This window comes from Pseudophryne corroboree, chromosome 1 (assembly GCF_028390025.1).
Source record: "Pseudophryne corroboree isolate aPseCor3 chromosome 1, aPseCor3.hap2, whole genome shotgun sequence".
Lineage (NCBI taxonomy): Eukaryota > Metazoa > Chordata > Amphibia > Anura > Myobatrachidae > Pseudophryne > Pseudophryne corroboree.
Window position 1 is genome coordinate 18,083,835 of NC_086444.1, and position 7,550 is coordinate 18,091,384.

The 7,550-nt window shown below is 44.3% G+C and overlaps 1 pseudogene; it reads left to right on the forward strand.

The window, feature by feature from the left end:
* The first annotated feature begins 6,257 nt into the window (after positions 1 to 6,257).
* LOC134941361 (5S ribosomal RNA) lies at positions 6,258 to 6,376 on the forward strand (annotated as a pseudogene).
* Positions 6,377 to 7,550: the final 1,174 nt, after the last annotated feature.

The following is a 7,550-nucleotide window of genomic DNA, read 5'->3' on the forward strand; positions in this document are numbered from 1 at the left end:
GTACTAATGTGGACCCCAGCATCTTCTAGGACATAAGAGAAAATATGATTTTGGTTACCTACCGGTAAATCCTTTTCTCGTAGTCCATAGAGGATGCTAGGCGCCCGCCCAGCGATTCGTTCTCCTGCTGAACTTAAGTTCAGTACAGCTTGTTTAAGTACTGCATTGTTACTTGATGAAGTACTGTTGTTCAGCTGTTGCTGACTTGTTCAAGCTGGTTAGCTTTGTTTACCTTGTATGTGTGAGCTGGTGTGAATCTCATCACTATCTGTGTATTATCCTTCTCTCGAAGTTGTCCGTCTCCTCGGGCACAGTTTCTAGACTGAGTCTGGTAGGAGGGGCGTAGAGGGAGGAGACAGCCCACACTGTTAAACTCTTAAAGTGCCCATGTCTCCTGGTGGACCCGTCTATACCCCATGGTACTAATGTGGACCCCAGCATCCTCTATGGACTACGAGAAAAGGATTTACCGGTAGGTAATTAAAATCCTATTATAATGGGCCTCGCGCGTAACATCCTAGGTCTGATGGGAACATTGCGCGCGGGAAAGGCCATGTGACTATCTAGATAACTGATGATGATTTCGCTGCGGAGACGGGCAGTGTGAAGGATCATGGCTGATAAAGTGAAAACCAACGACTATATTTATTATGACTTTTGTTTGAACAAGTGTAGTTATTGTATTTTTATGCTATTGTTAATGGATTATTATTATTTTCATATTTTTTAATGTAATACTTTATTCCTTTTGTTACTTTCCTATTAACCTGTGTTTTCGGCAGCACCGTACAGCGAGCAGATTCCGGAGTGACCGCGAGAAAATAACGCAACTTGCACAACGTATGGCTTATAACTGGCATCGGTTGTACATTTGCAGAGCGGTTTCTCCTGTAGATCTGCAGCAGATCGTGGCCCGGACGTATGGCTTATGATGTGGAAATGTAAAGCTGTGGACTTGGCTGAAGAAATATTCCAACAAATGATGAATTAAACGGTGGTACAATGGCAGCCATAACTAGCAATGTAATGTTACCATTTACCGAGATGATTAATGACGGCTGCGGAGCCCAGAGACTGGCGGCGCCAGATATACGGATATAAATGTGTTATTCTTCTCCAGGGACAATGTAATCCTGGGAACTATTAATTGTGACTGGGATCTCAGTGGCCGCCCATAGCTGATACAATACTACACTAGGATGCCAGAGAGTGCAGTGAAGTGAGCAAGCCTACGGGTGAAACGCGTTTTGGCACGGCTGGAATCAGCATGGCAATGTCGCCCTGTTAAAGATAGAATCACTGGTTCTACAACCAACATACACTGCTCTGCCCAGAATCACCGCTGTTATCAGTACGGTAATCTTTCTGTTCTCGGCTAGCTCTCATCCACGGATTGCGGTGCAGCGTCCTTGCTATGTCCTGTGATATCAAGGCGCCGCAACCGCTCTAACGTGGAAAGCAGTACAGCTACTTATCTTTCTTCCTGCCAGTAACACCCGAAGCGCTGCTGATTTCCTAGTTACCGTCCGCTGCACTGGTCCTAGTGACCAGAGTACATGACGGAAAAGTGATCTCAGCGGCAGGACTGGGTTTGCTGTCACCAATTCTCTCTATTCTAGCTGGGTTTGCTGTTAAATTCTCTCATTTAGCCCAATGCTTACTGCTCAGTGACCTTTGAATATATACTTTGGTTAATGTTAGAGAAAGCAATTGACTGTGTAAGGGTGAGCTTAATTATTACCAGCATGCCGATAATCTAATACCTGGAAAATAATCATTAAAGGGAAAGTACACTGCCAAGTGTTTATGTGGAGAAAAATGTTGTGGTGAAAATTATATCTAATGTGAGAATGTGCATGGCACTAGTTTAATGTTGAATCTCCCCCTGTCACCTCTCTGCCGTCATTTATTACCTAATAGGCAGAAATTGAACCAAATTTCGGTTAACACTCATCCTCGGATTGCGGTGCATTGTCCTGCAATGTCCTAAGATATCAGGACATTCCATCCGCAGGGAAAGCAGTACGGCCATCTATCTCCCTTCGGGTCGGAATTTTCCAGGTCGCTGTCCTCTCATCCGTCGGCCGCTGTGTCAACAACTTTGTTTGAGCTCATGATGGTGAGACAGCGGAAGCAGTGTACTATGGCATACTGATCCACTTTTTCCACTCTCTCCTTTCTCCTTATATTACCAAAATGTTTATGTTGGGCTATTATTGAGCAGCAATATTTAATTATATCGTGGTATAAATCTGTTATCAATTCACCCACGAGTATATTGCAAAGGTGATGTAGGCAATCTCTCTAGCCTGTGTTTCTAACAAAACAATTTGATTGCCTTTACCATAATTTAATAAATAGAGAGAATTGATAAAAAAATCAAACACAATTTATTGATAAACAAGAGATACCATGTAACTGTGATGGGCCTTCTGCATTTTTTTCAACACTGTTTATTTACCATTTGGGCAATTGTTGAACCTATATAATAATACAAGTGTTTTGAAATACAGTAGCAGATGTTTGGTAAATTCATTACCTATTTATGGTATGGTTGTTCCAGCAGTGAGGCACCACATTTGGTTTTTAAAAAATTAGAAAATTAATAAATAAAAACAAGCTCTTTAGTGAGCAATCAGTGTTCTCTGAACACCTTGTGATTAATAGTTGATCCCTAGGTGTATTCAAATATGTATGTTTTTTTCTTCTCTTTTTCCCTATTTTAAGGAACAATTAAAAGTTATATTTTAACGATACTTGAGGGTACATTTGGCCCTGTCTGTATTTTTGAAGAGTGCCCCCAAAATAGAGTCTTCTTTTCTCCCTCTAGATTACAATACTACACACGCCTGCTGTATTATCTGTCGTGTGCTTACAGTATTGCGCAGTCAGGTGAGAAATGTATAATCCAGCCTGACCGCATAACGCAATGAAATGTACAGGAGCTCTCCCATCTCGTACGAGGTCGTACTGTGAATAACCTGGGGCCGTTGATGGTGACAGGTTAAAACGACCGGACCTTAAAGGGGTGAATTTAATAAGCGCCGCTTTTCACAGATGGTAACTTGTATGCGATATGATCGCCCTTTAAATCCAGCAAATGATATTGCCTGCATTGGTGTCCTTTATGGGTGGCCATTGGGTGGTAATAATGAATACACCCCCCCAAGGAAGCCATGTGGTTATCGGTTGTAAAAATTTGGGTGTACAAGGTCTAGAACACTAGAATTAATTTGCCGTCATAAAGGCAGCTAGTGGAGGGAGTAGAGAATGGGTGTTATGTGGCAGCTGTCATCTAGTTCTGAACCCCCAAGCGTAAGTCCTGATGGTTGGCTATGATGCAGTCTTGTCCTGCGTCCTACCATAAGGACCTCTGTTTTATCTGGATTCAGTTTGCAGCCAACTGGCACTCATCCACTCCTGGAGCTCAGCAGCCACTTAGGGTTATTGGGTTTTCATTACCTGGAGCAAAGGACAAATACAGTTGTGTATCATCTGCATAGCAGCGGTACACCAGGCCATGGCGGCTGATTATTTCACCCAGCGGGAGCATGTATACTGCAGAAAGCATGGGGGATTGTATAGAGCCTTGTGGGACACCACATGGCAATGGCACTGATGACGATGAGTATACTCCAGACACAACTCTCTGTGACCTGCCGCTGAGAAATGATTTGAACCAGCTATGGACGGTGCCGATTAGATGTATTCTGCAAAGTAAAATCTCGTATTTGGATGTTTGATAGAGGTAAGCGTCTGAATCTCCTGCAGATGGCGCTATCCTGGCACCTCTGTAACTATGCAGGAACAGGCTTGTGATGCCACAAGTCACCTTACACAGCGGTTTTGAACTTGTGAGGCTCATAAATGACCCTTAAATTCTCTGCTACAGTTCTACAAACCTAAAACAACTTAAAAGTTATTTGAAACAAATCTGATCCTATTAGAATTACCTATTGTTGATTTTTATTAGGAAATCAATCTCACAGACATGTAATAATAATCCAATTCACTGCTTTTATAAACAGAGCTTTTACTGTGATATTATTATTGGCGGTCGCAGTTTAATATGGAGTCTCACGCTGAGCCGTACTCCGGTTACACTGACGTTACTCTTACTATATCTCTGTTGTCAGACAGCAGGGACTCCGCGGCGGAGGGAAGTAACGTAGAATGCGTGCTGCATTCTCTAATCAGAGGCTTCAGGTCCTGAACTTTGTACAATCACATTCTTGTATAAGTATAAGAACGTGGCAGGGTGATGGCACCCACGGCTCATTGACTCGCGTGGGGAACGAAGGCTAACCTGTCTGGTCCTATCCCGCAGAAGAGATACTGTAGCACAGATTGCTGGAACACAGAGCCGACCCTAACCAATATGATGCCCTAGGCAAGATTTTGGCTGGTGCCCCCTAGCACCACCGCTAGTTCCGCCTCTGACCCTGCTGCACCCCTTTCCTCTTATTTGCATTGCTATGTGGCTAGGATGTACAAGCAGCTTCTGCTGATTAAAATGATATGCAGCATGCCTATATATTGTGTGCAACTGTGGCTGTATCTGCATACGAAATGCTACACACAGAATATACGCATGCTGCATATCATTTTAATCAGCAGAAGCTGCTTGTGCCCCTAGGCATACCAGATGCCCTAGACAATTGCCTAGTTTGCCTATGCCTAAGGCCGGCTCTGCTGGAACAGTTACTGCAGGCTATGGCCCTCATTCCGAGTTGTTCGCTCGCAAGCTGCTTTTAGCAGCATTGCACACGCTAAGCCGCCGCCTACTGGGAGTGAATCTTAGCTTCTTAAAATTGCGAACGAAAGATTCGCATGATTGCGAAAATACATCTCTGTGCAGTTTCTGAGTAGCTTGAGACTTACTCGGCATCTGCGATCAGTTCAGTGCTTGTCGTTCCTGGTTTGAAGTCACAAACACACCCAGCGTTCGCCCAGACACTCCTCCATTTCTCCAGCCACTCCCGCGTTTTTCCCAGAAACGGTAGCGTTTTTTCCCACACACCCATAAAACGGCCTGTTTCCGCCCAGAAACACCCACTTCCTGTCAATCACATTACGATCACCAGAACGAAGAAAAAAACGTGAGTAAAATTCCTAACTGCATAGCAAATTTACTTGGCGCAGTCGCAGTGCGGACATTGCGCATGCGCACTAAGCGGAAAATCGCTGCGATGCGAAAAATTTTTACAGAGCGAACAACTCGGAATGACCTCCTATGATAGAAAGATAAAACAATGACTTGTGTGGTAAATGGCTTTTGGGTGAGATATACTGGTCAATTAAACATGTGCCTTTTTGCTATCCGCCTAAATTAATCAATGGCTCGTGCAAAGGCTGCTTTACCAGTGACCAGCTTTAATTTTGCAATAGGCTGCATCTACCACCTAATTAGTTCTATTCCATACAGCTGCATGTGATACTTGATACCAGAAGGTACAGTGTTACCATTTGCACGTTTGCTGTTTTGGTTTTTGTTACAAAGTATAACGGATTTGTTACATTGTGTCACACTGCAGTTCACAGTATCTTCTGAACCTGGGGAAACTTTCCAGTCTCTCTTCTTTTTTCCTTTTTCTTGTCCTCTGTATCTAAAACACATATGGCAAGCACCTTGAGATCATTACCAACGGGATGTCTTGGTATATAGACTCATATATAAAAGTAGCTTTATAACTAGTTTTCTCCTATATCTCCCTTTAGGGCTTGCTCACCCTCTTATCTACTGTATTATTTTCTGTCATTTCTATTTCTGGACTCTCACCAGTGATTCATGAGTAGATTACCTGTGTCTAATAGGCCCTACACACTGGGCGATATTACTGAAAGATATGAACGATCTCGTTCATTAATAAGCGAGATACCGTTCATATCTGTCAGTGTGGAGGCTCCAGCGATGAACGATGCGCAGTCCTGCGCTCGTTTATCGTTGTTGCCCCATCGCTTGTGCATGCAGGCCAATATGGACAATCATATTTGCCTGCACTGCTATGATGCCAGGTGACGGGGGGAGTGAAGAAACTTCACTCCACCCGTCACTGCCCTCCTGCCGCCGGGTCACCCGTATCCACCAACGGGCAGCTCGGCGGCAGATCGCATAGTGTGTAGGGCCCATAACACTGGCAGCAGATCCATCTAATGCTCATCTCTCATGCTTTTTGCCACAAAATGTTCACTTATCTTCCTTCTAATTTCCGTGAACTCTCATCAGTGATCCCAGATTAGCATGATCAGTCATCCATTTCTACTATCATACCACACTGGAAACGCCCGAATCTGATCGATCTTGGAAGCGAATCAGTGTTGGGCTAGGTCAGTACTTTGGTGGGAGACCCACTAGGAAGACCCAGTGTAGTAGAGTTTAGGTATGTTTGCCATGCTCAGTGCCTAACACTGACAGCAGATTCACTCTTTTTCTGCTTGATTCTACCTATCTGCACTCTTATCTATGGTGACAAGCTCTGTCATACTGCATCAATCCATATTCCAATCAGGTGCTTTTGTCACATGCAGGCGGTCTAGAATATCAGTGTAAATTTACACGTAAATCAATGTGTATACATTTCCTGTGGAAGCAAACTCGTGAGTCCATTTCCATTTGGGCATCTATTACAAATATCCTGACATCTGGTTCCCCTGATTTGGAATCATCCTTTAAATTCTGCACCCACAAAAGAGTCTTCTTTCCTCTCTTTGTTTTCTCTAATACAACACTGACTCAGGGTGCACACCAAGATATCATCGAATAGGAATTATCTTTCCTTCTAATTACTTAATCTTGGTATCATATTATAGTCTATCTCAACAATTTACTTGACCTGTGTGGTATTCCCCAAGTGCTAATATGATACAAAGTTGCCAGAACACAGAGCATTGCAGCTTGCTGCATATGGGGTGCCCACGATGATCCCTGTCCACTTCTGAAAGTGGCGACATTGGGCAGGTGAGAGTCAGAACTGCACCATGGAGCAGTGGAAGAAGGCGGCCTCGTCTGATGGATCACCTTCCTTTTACAGCATGCGGACGACCAGGTTCCTGTGCCTCATTTACCTGGGGAAGAGATGGCACCAGGATGCACTATGGCACGAAGGCAAGCCGGCGGAGGCAGGTTGATGCTCTTTGCAATGTTCTACTGGGAAACCTTGGGTCCTGGCATTCATGTGCATGTTACTGCCTATACATTGTTGCAGACCGAGTACACCCCTTCATGGCAACGATATTCCCTGATGACAGTGGCCTCTGTCAGCAGGATAGTGCACCCTGCCACACTGCATTAAGTACCCAGGAATGGTCTGGGGAACATGACAAAGAGTTCAAGATGTTGACTTGGTCTCCAAATTCCCCAGATCTCAATCTAATTGAGCATCTGTGGGATGTGCTGGAAAAACTATTCCGAGCCACGGAGGCCGCACCTTACAGGATCTACTGCTAATGTCTTGTTGCCGGACACCACAGGACACCTTCACAGTGCTTGTCCATGCCTCGACGGGTTAGAGCTGTTTTGGGGGCACAAGGAGGACCTACACAATATTAGG